Genomic DNA, 15,583 nt, shown 5'->3' on the forward strand with positions numbered 1-15,583 from the left:
AGATGAGTTAGAGGCGGTTGTGAGTTATGTGGGTGCTGGAAACTAAGCTGAGGTCCTCTAGAAGAGCAGCCAGTGCTTTCAGCTACCGAGTCAGCTCTCCAGCCCCTGTCTGCCGTTTCTTTCACAAACCACAGAATAAAGCCGGCCGTGGAAGTGCACACCTTTGATCCCTTCACGAGGTAGAAGGCAGGTGGATCTCTGTGAGATGGAGGAGAGCCAGCACTGTATAGAGAGACGCGGTCTTAAAAGCAACAAGGATAACTAGCCATAAACCTCAGATTCTACGAAGTCTCATTGTCTTAACTTCCATGGGCTTATGGTACATGCCTAAATTCCTGGCATTTAGGGTCTGACACCTCTGGCCTCTTCCTGCATCTGCTGTCACACACAGAGACACACACACACAGATACACACACATATAAATAAAACAAAAGTGTCATCTCACCGGGTGGTGGTGGCACACGCAGTTGATCCCAGCTCTCAGGAGGCAGAGGCAGGTGGATCTCTGAGCTTGAGGACAGCCTGGTCTACAGAATGAGTTCCAGGACAGCCAGAGCTACACAGAGAAACCTCATCTTGAAAAAAAAAAAGTCACCTCAATAAAATATAGAGTTTGGGGCCAGCCAAGGGTACATGAGACCCTGTCTCAAAACACAATAAAACAAAACTCCTGGTGTGGTCAATAACACCATGGAACTGAGAACATTCTGGATCACTGGGGGATCAAGGGAAACAGTGTCACCACTCCCTACAATGACTTCCCCACTTGGGAAGAGTCATTTTCAAATGTGACACCCACACGTCATCCCACGCAAGCCCACACCTCGAGGATGTGTCCCAGTGATCTTTCTCTGCCTTCGTTTCCCCAGCTGCAAAGCCAAGCTCATGACAAAATCTAGTCCTGGGAGCTGCTGCGTTGTAGGAATTAATCCGGTGGTTCTCAGCCTTCCTAACGCCGCGTCCCTTGAATACAGTTCCTCATGTTGTGGGGACACCTCAACCATAAAACTATTTCTGGTGCTACTTCATAACTGTAATTTTGCTACTGTTTCGAATCATAATATAAATATCTGTGTTTTCCACTGGTCTTTGGTGACCCCTGTAAAAGGGTCGTTCAACCCCCAAGTGGTCTCGACCTACAGGTTGAGAAACACTAAATTAAGTGAATGATTTTTTTAAACAAGATCAGCAGGCACGCCGAAGGCCATGTTAAAAGGCACGCCATGCTTCTACAATTCAGGTTGAAGGCAGAGGAGGACAAACAACAGGACCACGTGACTGCCATCAGGTCCTATGTCCCACCCCCCACCTCCACCCCCACCCCTACTCCTGCCCAATGCCCAGTGGGAGAGGCCCACTCTGGTCTCTGTAAGGGATGGAAGAAGGCCGAGAGAAGGCTCACCTGCCTTCTGTACAAAGTCCAGGGGGCCCCGGGCCCCGCCCACCCTGGCACCGGGCCCCACCCCCACCGCAGAGTTGGTGGGCGCTGCCACACCCCAACCTGCCACAGCCTCTTGGAGTCTGTGACAAGAACCAAACCTTCCCCGCCTCCCCCTTCCCCTTTCCTGCTTTTATTATTTTTCTTTTCCATAAAGATTAGCCTCTGCTGCTTCTCTATCAAGGCTCAGAGGATAAACATGTGGTCCCGAGGCTGAGAAACGCCAGGCCTGAAGGCCTCGCAACCCCCACCCTGCAGCATAAACCCGGGGCTTTTAAGCAAGGAATGGTTTTCAGAAAATCTCCCACTATCAGCAGAAACCTTTGAAAGAGTTTGTTTAAAGGCCAGGAGATAAACAGCAAGGAGTAGTGTTTGTTTAAGAGGCATGCTCTGTGTGGCCACTCTGGGGCCAGGATTTACCATCTGTGGGGAGGACAGCCACTTGGAGACTAGGGTGGGGGCCTCCCAGGGGCACCCTTAGTCTCCTGGGTGTGGACTCCAGCCCAGGTAAACTACCTGAGTCTTGAGGGAGGGAGAAGAGCCGGGCTGTACCTGTGAGTCCTCCTAGGCTAATGGCAGCAGAGGGAGGGTAAACGGAGTCCTCAATCTGCCCGGTTAGAAAGGAAGCTACCCAGAAGGACCCGCTGCCGAGATGGAGGCCGAAACCCCACCGGAAGGGGCTGAGCTATGACTCCATCAGTAGCATGCCTGGCACACAAGCAGGAGAACCCGAATTGAGATGCCCCGCCCGAGCCCATGTGAAAAGCCCGACCTGGGGTGAGGAGCAGAGACAGGAAGATTCCTCTTCTTTACTAGTCAGCTGGCCTTGCCCAGCTGATAAACTTCCGGCTCATGGAGAGACCCTGTCTGAAAAAGTTAAGGTGGGGAGGGCCAGTAAGATGGCTCAGAGGAAGAAGGTGCTAGCCACCCAACCTCACTACCTGTATTCAATTGCCAGGACCTTCGTGGTGGAAGAAGAGAATCTGGCAAAATGTCCCCCTGACATAAGTATGCAAGCTGAATGTACACACACAACTATAAAAAAAAAAAAAAGAGGTTCCAGGAATCCATTCTGCCATACTCACTTACACCCCATAATCCAACAGACACCAGAATTATCTCTCACCTACTCAACCTCTGAGACACTGGCAGGCCTGCCTCAGTGCCTCAGTATGCTGAGTATGCATCCTTCCGTTGGCCAATGTACTGAGTACCTGCTTTCCACCATGTGGGGGACTTAGGGTTCAACAGATAAGACTCTGTACACTCGATGAGCATGCCCCGGCTAAGGAGACCCCAAATGAAGGGGAGGCATAGTTACCAGGGCTGGGAGGGATGGGTGAGGCTCCCTGCAAGGCAACTCTGGTGTGTGTATCTGTAAGGGCAGAGGGCAGATGCCTAGAGGAACAGGCGCAATGGTCAGGAAGAACCACGGCGCTGCCCATGTCTTGGCGGAGGTGGGAATGGGCCAGTGAACCTTCAGGCAGGTAGCGGTGGACTCATACTGGCTTTTCCCAAGAATCCTTTCTCCCTTCCATGCAGCAAGGACACAAGCTCTGAAGACAGGGAGACAGGTAACTCCTGACACACTTCCAACATGAAGGCGCCCCATGAGTCTAGATCAGGAGCAGCATAGGCCGTGGGGCAAGCCCTCAGATGGGACTGGAAATCCCTGCTTCCATCTTGGCTCTCCCAGGTAACCTGGGAGGGAGGACGGAAGGAAGAATGGTGGGTGCTCCTGTATGGGGAATACAGAGTAGGTGCTTGGTAAACACTGGGTCTCCCAGTTGGTCCCTTCTCGGTCTTCTTTGCTATTGCCTCTTGGAAAGATGAGCTAGCAAATGAGGAGTCTGTCTACCAGGGTCTGTCTACCAGAGTCCAGAACTGGAGGAGGTAAGGAGCAGGTAAATTGTCTTCAGGACCCTCTCACTGGCCAAAGTCCAGTTTGGCTTTGCAGGATTCACAAGGAGGGCAGGAATTCCAGAACAATGGGTTTTGGGTCACACTCAGCAGGAAACCCAAGAAGTCAGTGTTGTTGACTAGTGGAAGGGACCTCCAGACACACAGCCCCTGGGCTGGGCAGAGGTAGGGCAGAGAGATGGAAGGGGAGAAGTGCCCTAGACGTCTCTAGATCTGTTCTATATTAAGATCTGGGAAATCGCCACCACTCCTTACAGAGATTCCAAAGTCCACAAATGCACCTCCACTCAATCCCCTCAAAGAAAAGTCATCTGTTGTTTGTCCTTAATATCCTGCCGGGTGACAGGCCAGCACACCTGGGAGAGATAAGCCCATGCTAAGTTAACCAGCAGTACATTTAGCCTGTGAGTCTTACCCAGGCGACACAGGTGAGGCTTACAGGGCCTTGAATGTGCTCTCTGAGGTACAAGAATGTTCCAGCACTACGGGAAGGCCTGAGGGGCAGATGTGTTTGGGAGACCCGCTCTAAGTATTTTATTACATAATTCCTACTGCTCTGAAGCTCAACCTGGAATCAGATGAACTTCTGCTGGGCTCATAGAATTGCACACTGTGGCTCAGACATTAATAGGGCAGGCTGCTATCCCAGCCCCTCCTCTCTGGCAGCCGGAGTGCCTGGGGACCTAAGGGTTCCTTCTCTTTGCCCTGTCGACAACTTGCCAAGGAGAACCCTGGTGCCTGGCAGCTGGAAGCCAGCCCTTTCTTCTTTCAAAGCGTCTGTATCTTCTTTGCTTCCTCCTCCTTCCTCCCCCCACCCCTCAAAAAGGGAGGATACCCCTGTGTTGAGTACACAGCCTGTAATTTTGCTGTCAAACCTCAGCTAGGAGGTCAGTGTTGTGACTGGCTGTGTAAGGATCTCTCCCTTAAGGGTAATTACACTAAATTCCCCTCTGAAGGACAGCTCTCTCCGGATAGAATACAAGAAAAGCCCCACATCATACCCCTGTTCGTAGAAATGCTTGGGTCTCTGTGGCTGTCACCGGCACTCCAGCAGAGGGATACTTTGAGGCACTCTGACTAACTCCTCTGAGCTGAGGCTGCAGGGTGACAAGTCTCAAGGCCACAGGGAAGTATAGCCAAACAACAAGGAGGAGGGCTCCAGAGGGCTCTGTCTGAGGACCTGGGGTTTTAGGTGGCCCAGAAGGTGCTTGGCTTCATTTGGAGTGTCTCTGCTTTAGCTGACAATATCTTCAACCATGAAATCAAGGTCCCATCTCCTGGGATCTCCATCTCCAGACAGGGAGAGGAGATTCCTCCGTGCTGACCCATCCCTCTAACAGGTTGGCCTGGATCAATCCATCAATCGTATTGTACACTTAAGGACCCCCGCCCCCACCATGGGCCAGCAAGACTGGAGATGCCCTTAAGAAAGAGCTGTGGAACTCTTAAGCATTACGACACCCTCGTAGGTGAGATGAAAACACAGTACACCTGCCCATCATCCACAGCCTGGATCAGGAGACACCACTTTCCCTCTAGTTCCCTCCACCCGGAGGACCCAAGGACAGCAGAAAAAGAAACATGGTCTCAACCTTCCAGGTCTAACACTGGAGTTTCCCCTCTATCCCAGGGAGACCCCGGCAAGAACCGGGGAGTCACTTCACCCACAACAAACAGTTAAAAGGAAGAAATCGGGTCTGGCGATATCAATGCACTTTGATAACAATAAACCCTGCTTTTAATTTATGCTAATGTGTAGGGCTGTGGTGACAGTAAGGACTAAATTACAGAGTGGCTTTCGAGCCGGTAATTATCCCTCCATTTTTCACCGCTCTGGAAGATGGACACACAATTATGCTCTCTTGCTGTATATTAATACAGATTCTTGACATCTTCAGCAGACCCGGAGCTGTCATCCAGCTTTTTGTCTCCTTTAATTGAAAATTAATGGTTACTGGGTTGCCACGGAAACAGAGGCCACGGACGCCAATGGCGCTCACGTCTCACTGAGGGACTGGCGGCGTCAGGAGTCCGGAATGACCTTGAAAGTTAAAAGAAAAAAAAACTTAAAAAAAGAAAGGGGAGAAGAGGGGAGAGGAGGACAGGAGGGTGGGCGGCTGTGGGTCAGAGCGGAGAGAGAAGGCCAGGGTAAAGAGAGAGTGGAGGGGCGTGAAAAAAATTACAGAGAAAACACCACAGAATCGGGAATACGATGAGTGCTGGACAGAAAGGAATCAAATTAGTAAATTTCATCTTTCAAGTCTGCTTTATTTTGCTTTGTTGTTTACTCGGGCTCTCTTCTATCCCAGTCCGGAGGGGGATTTTGAACTTCTGATCCTCTTGCCTCCAGAGCCCTTCCAGTGGGCGCTGCTTTTCTAGGTGTGTGCCATCAAGCCTGGCTCAGGCAATACTGGGGAGTGAACCCAGGGCTTTGTGCTTGCTAGGCAAGCATGCTAGCAACTGAGCCACATCCTCAGCCCTTGCCCCAGAAGACTATTGAAAGGCCCGGAGATGGCTCTTCCCTTCCAACCCTGTGGTCAAACCTGTGTAAAAACATCAGTCTTTCCCTAGAGCTCCGGGGGCGGGGTAGGGGAGAGACAAAGTGTCTTAGGTGAGGTGGAAGGCAGTGGGTGGAACACTGGCCGTGGGTGAGGGATGCTGGCAGGGGTAGGGTCATACCCCAGGAGCCAAAATGGGTGGTGCTGTTAAAAACAGGATCAGAGAGAATATTGCTGCTTGAGGAGCCAGGAAGCCACACAACGGGGACAGGGGACACAGTGAAGGGCTCTGTGGGACTTCCGCTTTAAAACTTAACAAAAAGAACCAAGAGAGAGTTAGCGATGGAGGTCTGAGGGGGAGAGCCTAGGCTGGGGAGGAAAGGCCAGGTTTACCTGGGAAGGTTAGATGCGGCGTGGCAGCTCAGGGAATCTGAAATCCAGTAGTTCTGAGGCTATCTGAACTAGGCTATCTGAGGCTAGGAATATCTTTTTCTAGGAGAGGTTGTGGGCTCAGTACAGGGACAGTGAAGACCCCCTAGTGTTCTAACAGGAAAGCTAGGCTCATTGCCTATCAGCATGGCATCTGGATCAGGTCACTCAATTCACTAGTTTCTAGTCACCCACAGGGAACCAGGGCCAAGCTAGGCTCCTCGGTCCTGAGGACAAATCAGCACTAACCTGTCCCAGTGGGAAGTGGGAGCAGATGGACACACAAGCAAACAACTACTGGATAATCTGTCCCCTCAACAGTCTCTCTCTAAAGATGCCCGTTGCAATGGTGTTTATTACAGTTAAAACAAATCCAGAAACAGTCTATATAACGAACCACTGGATGGATGAGACGAGATGCTTCCTAATAAACCAGAAGGGAGAGCACTCTTCTTTTTAACGTTTTTAAAATGTGTATTTGTTTCTGTATGTATGAAAGTGTGCAGTGTGTATGCGCACTCTGACTATGGAGGTCAGAGGAGGGTATTGGATCTCCCGAAGCCTATTTCTATCTATCTTCTCTGTCTGTCTGTCCGTCCGTCCGTCCGTCCGTCCATCCATCCATCCATCCATCCATCTATCTATCTAACTAACTACCTATCGAGGCATGGTCTTCCTCTGTGTAGCCCAGACTGGCCCAGACACTTATACAGAGAAGGGTGACTAATATTTATTTTTTAGATTGATTAGTTTATTTCACGTGTATGAGTGTTTGTCTGCATTACACCTGGTCCCTGTAGAGGTCTGAAGAGTTGGATTCCCTGGAACCAGAGCTATGAATGAATGGTTTCAAGTGACCTTGTGGGTGCTAGAAACTGAACCCAGGTCCTTTGCAACAGTAACAAGCATGCCTAACCACAGAGCTGCTCCCCAGGCCCCCAACCTTGAACTTTTGATTCTGTCGCTTCCATCTGCTGGGAAGATAGGTGTGAGCCACCACAGCCAGTTTGTCGTGTGCTGGGACATGAACCCAGGACTTTGGGCTTGCTAGGCAAACGCTACCATATGAGATGAGGCTCTGTGTAGTGTCGGGAGCCGCATTCGCCTTCGCGAAATGGCGCCGGCTCTTTGAGGGAGCCGTGATTGAATGTGCGCCTGCGCAGGCGCGCCGGCTTCCCGGCTTCCCGCTCCCCAGTTCTCGGCAGAGCCAAGCTTGAATGTGCGCATGCGCAAGGCGCAAAAACTAGTATGTTAATTAGGCGACATTTAAAGAGCCAATGAGCATGCGGCATGTCCTCCCAGGGCTCTATATAAGCCGTGGGTTCTGGGGCTCGAGGTCCTTCGCCTCACGACCATCTAAAAGAGCTGTAACAATAAACTGCTGTCAGAAGAATCCTGAGTGTGGCGTTCTCCTTATCGGCGAGGCGGCGCGTCACAGTGTAGTCAAAGTGAGAATCCTCAAGTCTGTAAATGTATACATACGTCAAAAGATCTAGTGTATGCAGGAAGTGTTGCCGTGGCTATCTCTCTGGGCTTTTGGATTATAAGTAATCTTTGTCTCCTTTTGTGTGTGTGTGTGTGTGTGTGTGTGTGTGTGTGTCTTTCTGTACTTTCTAGGTTTTCCTCTGTATGTGTATCTATGCGTTGGTTTTGGTTTTTGGAGACAGGGTCTCCAGTACCCTGGACTGGCCTTGAACTTGGTCTATAGGCAAGGGTGACCTTGAACTCCTGATCCTCCTACCTCCTTTTCCTAGTGACAAGATTACAGCTGCTCACCACCATGCCCAGGTATGTTTTCTAAATTCTTAATATATATAACTTTGATTATCATAAAATGGCATTTTTTTTTAGATTAGCAGTTCTAGGGACCAGCACCCTAGAGTTTAAATTCCCAACAGTGGGGAGGGGGCTCCCCACATTCTTATGCTGAGATTTGGCAACTGGCCCAGTTTTACCCAAGAAAGGAGACCCTTCCTTCCCAAATCACCAGACTCTCATCCCAAACCCTCTTCTCATTCAAATTCCCTCCTCATCTCAGCTGGATGTCCAGAGTGTACAGAGATCTGGGAGGGGCTGAGGACCCCAGAAGGGCTGCCCAATGAACAGGTAAGCAAATAGACATGTATCCTATCAGCCATTACCACCACGTGGTTCCTGGATGAACCCTGAAAGTATTGTGGCTAGCTTAAACCACATGCCTGCACATGCACGTGTCATCAGCACAGCGGCCAGGGGAGGGGCTGGCTCATGAAGATCCAGTACCTGGCTGGACCTCAATGGTCAACAAGCCTTAAACAGTTATTAACTATACACCATTACAGCTCTACAACCCATCTCACTATTTATGTGTGTTCACACGTACAGGTGAGCATGTGTGCACACACATGCAAGAGAGAGTGGGGAGACAGAGGCAGAGAGAAAGACAAAGAGACAGAGACAGAAGCCAGCTTTAAATAGTCCTCAAGGACCGTCACCTTTCTATTTATTTATGTATTTATTTATTTATTTATTTATTTTCATTTACTTATTTTTGAGAGCAGGTCTCACTATGTAGCTATCAGTGGCCTGGAACTAGCTATGTAGACCAGGCTGACATTGAAATCAAAGAGATCCTCCTGCCTCTGCATTCTAAGTGCTGAGATTAGAGGCTCTAAGTGCTGAGATTAGAGGCATTAAAACTTTTACTTGGGCCTGGAGAGATGGCTCAGTGGTTAGGAGCACTGGCTGTTCTTCCAGAGGACCCAGGTTCGATTCCCAGCACCCACATGACAGCTCACACCTGCCTATAACTCCAGGTCCAGGGGACCTGACTTCACACAGACATACATGCAGGCAAAACCCCAATGCACATAAAATAAAGTATTCTTTAAAAAAACTTTTATTTTATTTAGTGTGTGTTTGAATAAGAGCACACATGTTACACCGTTTATGTGTAGAGATCAGAGAACAGCTCTCAGTGGGTGATTCTACAGTGGGATCCGTTGACTGATCTAGTTCACCAGGCTTGCACCACAAGTGCTCTGACCTCACCAGCCATCTCACCAGCCACCACACACATACTACTGTTTATTCATTCGTTTGTTTGTTTATATTTGTGTGTGAGAGGCAGGGTCTCACGTCGCCCAGCTGATCTTGAATTAGCTATGCAGCTGAAGATGACCTTTGACTCCCGACTTTCCCAAACTCTCCTCCAGTGCCAGATTTGACACCAAAACTAGGCTGTTCCTCTTTCTGAAGGTGGCTTTTGCTTCATCCACCTGGAGGGTCTCACAAGGGCCCAGTTATCTCTTTATATGTCCTGCAACCACAGGTGATGGGAAGAAGACATGTGCCTCACTCTCGGCCAGCCTGACTGGGACATAAAACTGTCTGGGCTTCTGTCCCATGACTGGCTAGTCCCAGACACATAGAAGGCTTGGCTTCCTCTCTGCCCCCTGTCTGTCCTTCTCTACCGTCTCCTGTCCTTGCCCCAACCTCTCCAGTCACCCCTGCCCACTTCCCTCCCTACCCACTTTCCCAGAGCAAGAACAAGAGAACAAACAAGACAAACCCAGAGGCGACGGTAGTGGCAGCAACGAAGGAGACAGGGAACCGGCCTTCATTCCCCGGCTTCCCTGATCCCGACCTTAATCCCTGCTCAGCATCCTGTCAGCCGGCTGTTCTGAGTTGACATTGCTGCAGGCACCTTCTCCGCAGCCATTCCTCAGATCTGCCTCCTCTGGGGACTTTTAAAGAGGAGCCCGAGGTTTCTCTGTTACAGCCTGCTTCACTCGCTGCCCTCAAGCAAAACCTGGGCTCCCACGGGGCTGCGGGGAGGAGGGCTGGAGGGGGATGGGGTGGAAGGGCGGAGCGGTGCCAGTTCTGATGTTTTTGAGGAGTCAGGGTGGAGAAGGCAGGGCCCCAGAGAGGGAGTGAGGGTCAGGCCTGGGACAGGGGCCCAGCCAGTACTGCCTGTCTATCAAAGCAGGGCAGGGATCCGGTGCTCAGGTATGTAGGCATGAGAGACAGAGGAGAAACTGAGGCTAGGGCTCAAGGAATTTAGAGAGGTGGGTGGGGAAGAAACTGGGTGGTGGTGAAGCTGTGAGCCAATAGGAAGTCAGAGGTCGGCGTGGGCTCAGTGGGTAAAGGTGATTGCAGCCAAGTCTGACAAGCTGAGTTTGATGGCTGAGACCCACACGCTGGGAGGAGAAAACAGACTCCTTCCAAGGTCTTCTCTGACCTCTCCATGTTCCCTGTGTGGTGAACATGTGTGAGCATGCTTGTGTGGGTGCACATGTGTGTGCATGAGTGTGTGTATGCACATACACACACACTCACTGAACAAATGGAAAATAAAAGGTTGTTTTGTTGTGAAGAACTTGGGAGATACCTGGATGTGGTGGCGCACCCTTTTCATCCCAACAGAGGCAAGCGGGTCTCCATGAGTTCAAAGCCAGCCTGGTTTACATAGTGAGTTCCAGACAGCCAGGGCTTGCATAGTGAGATTCTGGTGACAGATAGACAGACAGACAGAAACCAACCCAGGAACTTGGTAGTATGGTTTGGAGAAGGGGTCTGGACTAACATTTATACCTGCCAAGTGCTGTAAGCCATCTGGGAAAGGCAAGGAAGGGGGGGCTAATTCCAAACCCTCCCCTGCCATATGGTAGCTGAGGCTCAGTTGCTCGCCTTCCTGGGCCCCTTGCCTCTTTTCTCTAAGGTTAGGAGTGATGACAGTGATGGCTTCCTTCCAGCAGCATGGTGGAGATAGATTCCCGGAGGGCAGAGCAGTTGGGTTTCACTGACAGTCACCATTCAAGTCAAAATCTCTTGGGACACGAGAATCTGCAGCTGTGTTGGGGTCTTCGACAACAGTACTGGAGTGAGACATGGTGGTGCATGCCTTAAATATCAGCGCTTGGATGGCAGAGGCAGGAGGATCTCTGTGAGTTTCAGGCCAGCCTGGTCTACAGAGTGAGCTCCCGGAGAGCCAAGACTACAGAGAGACACCGTCAATGAATGAATGAATGAATGAATGGTGCTGTATCTGAGATCAGTGCATGAGAGCAAAGGTCATGCAGGAGCCTGGAGAAGCTGTCCTGAGTGGACATATCAGAATCAAACTCAGTGTGCAGCCTCAACTCTCCAGTGCAGCATGTCTGGCCAGCCCAAAATTTTCAAGCAACCAGGTCAAAATGTCATATCATCCTTCTCCTCTTTTCCTTCCTTCCAAACCAATTTTATCCTTCCTGGTCTCCAGCTGAATTCCACTCTGGGGAAATTCCTCCATAACTGGACCAGGTACTTCAGTCTCGGTGTTTGGGTATAGTGGAGGGGAATGCCTTCAGAGACCCCCCCCCCCCAGGCCACTGTTGCTGCCCGTGTTTGGGAAACCACCAGCTGCTAGTCTCAGTATTCCTAGGAACTAGTCCCTGCAGGCTGACCCCTGGACATCCTACACCCGACCTGCCGAAGAATCCTGGGAAGCATCCTGTAAGAAACCATACTGAATCTGACTCCCGTTACTATTAAAGACCCCACCTCCTTGCTAGGTATCCCGGCAAACATATGCGATTCCAACATTTGGGAGGTTAAGGCCAAAGAATCACAAGTTCAAGGCCAGCCTGAGAAACACGAGACCATCTTCCTAATAAGGTTGTTGATCTGAGTTTGAATCCAGGGACCCCAACAGTGGAGAGAACCAATTCTTGACATCCATACATATGTGTGCACACACACAGAGAGAATAAATAAAATAATAATAATAATAATAATAATAATAATAATAATAAAAGTAAAGAAAACCCAAGTCAGGCATAGTGGCACACGGTTTTAATCCCAAGTGCTCTGGAGGCAGAAGAAGGCAGATCTCTGTGAGTTAGGGCCAGCTTGTTCTACAGAGTGAGTTTAGGACAGCCAGGGCTACAAATAAACAAACAAACAAACAACAATAAAACCCAGCCTTTTCTCTCTTGTACTGGGTCACACTGTGTGTGTATGTGTGTTTGTTTGGTTGGTTTTGAGACAGGGTTTTTCTCTATAGCCCTGGCTGTATTGGAACTCACTCTCTGGACCGCGCTGGTCTTGAATTTACAGATCCTCCTGCCTCTGCACCCTGAGTGCTGGGATTACAGGTGTGAAACAGCACTTCCTGACACACTGTATCCTTTATATTTATGTAAGGTCCTTGCACAGCTGGGGATGTGGAAGCTTCTTTCCAAAGCCAGGAAAGGACAATCGTCAAATAACTCTGAGACCTTGGCCTGCATTCTGGCCTGCAATCCTAAACTTTCTCCTACAACTAATAAAAGGTAAGCGCTTCCTGCTCCAGTTTCCAGTGAACCCTGTCTCTCTGAGGTCCTTTGGTGCCTCTGGGTTCCCGCAGCAGTTTTTTCAGAGACTCCTGGGGCTCCATGTTCAACAAAAGCCCTGTCACCCTACTCTTGGAAAGCAAGCTCACTCAGGCAGTAGCCTATGTGCTCTGGAGGCTGGTGAGCTGACAGCTGAGTGCTGATTCCTTTCGGTCAGTGTGTCCACCTTTGGGAAGGGCCGAGGAGGTAGTTCCCAGATTCCCCACAGCTCACGTTTCCAAACACTCTAACCCAGGCAGAGATTCCTATCAGTCTTAGCACAGTGAGGTAGGCCGGTCGTACCGAATGGGTGCTGCACAGAGAAAGGGAGAGGGACCAGGAGGCTTTTTCAGGAGCCTCTGAGATCACCAACACTCTAAGTGAACCAGGTTAGGAATCTATCCTTCTTACTTTTTTTTTTTTTTTTAAAGATTTATTGAAGCCGGGCAGTGGTGGTGCATGCCTTTAATCCCAGCACTTAGGAGGCAGAGTCAGTCAGATTTCTGAGTTCAAGGCCAGCCTAGTCTACAGAGTGAGTTCCAGGACAGCCAGGGCTATACAGAGAAACCCTGTCTCGAAAAACCAAAAAAAAAAAAAATTATTTATTCATTTTATGTGAGTACACTGTCACTGTCTTCAGACACCAGAAAAGAGAGCATTGGATCCCATTACAGATGGTTGTGAGCTACCATGTGGTTGCTGGGAATTGAACTAGAAGAGCAGTCAGTGCTCTTAACCACTGGGCCATCTCGTCAGCCCCCCTTACTTTTAAAAAAAAAAAAACAAGATTTCTTTTGCTATACACTTATTTGTTTCTTTGCCTGCTTTGGTTTTTCAAGACAGGATTTTTCTGTGTAGCCTTGGCTATCCTGGAACTCACTCTGTTGATCAGGCTGGTCTTGAACTCACAGAGATCCTCCTGCCTCTGTCACTGCCTCTGCCTCTGAGTGCTGGGATTAAAAGGCACGAGTCATCCTGGTGTGTGTGTATCTGCCTGTGGGCATGTGCACATGAATGCAAGTGCCCATGGAGGCCCATGGGGCTGGGTCCCACGGAGGCCAGAGGGGCTGGGTCCCATGGAGCTAACTATAGGTAGTTGTGAACCACCCTACATGGGTGCTAACAACTCAGACCCTCTGGAAGCACAGAAAGCTATCTTCCCACTGAACCATTCCTCTGGTCCTTCATTCTCTTGAGACTGAATTCTTCTGCATCCTTCCCCGTGACAGGTGCAGGCTGCCTACAAAGCTCCACTTCCAACTGGCTCTTTTCACAGAGCCCCAGCTTTTAGCTGTCTGGCTCTTAAAGCAAGCCCATCTGTTTGGGAGGTTTCAGAGGTGGCTGGGAGGGGCCCCAACCAGACAGGTTCCTTCCAAAGCATTGCAGTGGAAGACCCCCTGTTATCAGGCAGTCCCAAGCCTGGGTGTGATTCCAGGGTGGGAGACAGTACAGTGAGATCTTGTGAAGAGATGAGGCATCATAAGAGGATTCTGGAAGCCAGATTCTCAAACTCCCATGGTGTGACACCAGAAACCCAAACCCTGGCCTTCTACCCTACCCCTCAAGCCACTGTCCGGAAAAAATAAACTATTTCCTGCGATCACCTCTGAACCAGAGTCTGTGAGTCCGCTGTGACACATGTTACATAAATAGAAGCCGCAGAGGGGAAAAGCCTGTTTTCTCTTTCATTATTTGTCTCTAACCATCTCCAGCTGGGTGAGTAAACAGGCACATTGGCCCATAATGAGGAACAGACTGCTGCCGTGGGGCTGCTGGAGGGGATAGGTGTGTGTGTGTGTGTGTGTGTAGTGTGTGTGTCTGTGCATGTGTAAGTATGTATATGTGTGTGTATGTCAGAGAGCCTATATCTTCTGTGTGTGTGTATGTGTGTGTATGTGTTAGTGTGTGTGAGTGTGTTAGAGAGGCTAGGTCTCGTGTGTGTGTGTGCATGTGTGTACGTGTGTATGCATATGTATGTGTATGTATGCATGTGTATGTGTGTGTATGCATGTGTATGTGTGTGTTAGAGAGCCTATGTCTCATGTGTGTATTTATGAGTGTGTTAGTGTGTATGTGTGTGTTAGAGAGGCTAGATCTTATGTGTGTGTGTGCATGTGTGTATGTGTGTATGCATATGTATGTGTGTGTTAGAGAGGCTATATCTTGTGTGTGTGTGTGTGTGTGTGCATGCGTGTATGTGTGCATGTATATGTATGTGTGTGTTAGAGAGGCTATATCGTGTGTGTGTGTGTGTGTGTGTGTGTGTGCAGCTAGCATCTTGGAATATGACTTTATCTGAAGACTGGATGTCTGTAAATGTAAACAGTAAAGGGGAATTAAAACTGGAATTGGGCGGCCCTAAGGTGTTACGAGTTGTGTTTGAAATTGTTCCTATGAAGAAAACATGTGGAGAGAGTGTTCTGGAACTGAAGGGGACACTGGAGTGATGGGTCTGCTAGCCAAGAAGCATCCGGAGGCCCCCCGAAGCTTGGAGAGAAGACTTTCTCCCTCAAACCTTAGGAGGAACATCGTTGCTCTTTGAGATAGGGTCTCTTACAGCCCAGGTAGGCCTTGATGAAGGTCATGGGCCTGACTGCAGGTGCCTTCCCCCACTGGAGCATCTCACTGCCCAAAGACTTCAGAGCATCTCTGTGGTCTAGCACATGGTCTTACCCCCATTCACCTTCAGACCAGCCAGGCCATCTCAGCCATTCAATCTGGGGACAGCATAACAGTCCCACCACAAAGCCCATGTCAGGTCAAAAACCCTGTGTTTCCGAATCCCCAGTCATATCCCAGACAGATCTTGCTGGGCTCCATTCCTCTGAAAAGGACTCAGACGCCCTAGCCTCGCCAAATTCACACTGATGTGTCACAATGAAGAGCCCAATGGTCACAGACTTACTTTTCTTAAAAAGAAATGCCTTGGGTAAAGGTGCTTGCCTCTATGTCTTGAGTCTGGGGCCCG

Source organism: Grammomys surdaster, unplaced genomic scaffold, assembly GCF_004785775.1.
Source record: "Grammomys surdaster isolate TR1022 unplaced genomic scaffold, NIH_TR_1.0 169, whole genome shotgun sequence".
Taxonomy (NCBI): domain Eukaryota; kingdom Metazoa; phylum Chordata; class Mammalia; order Rodentia; family Muridae; genus Grammomys; species Grammomys surdaster.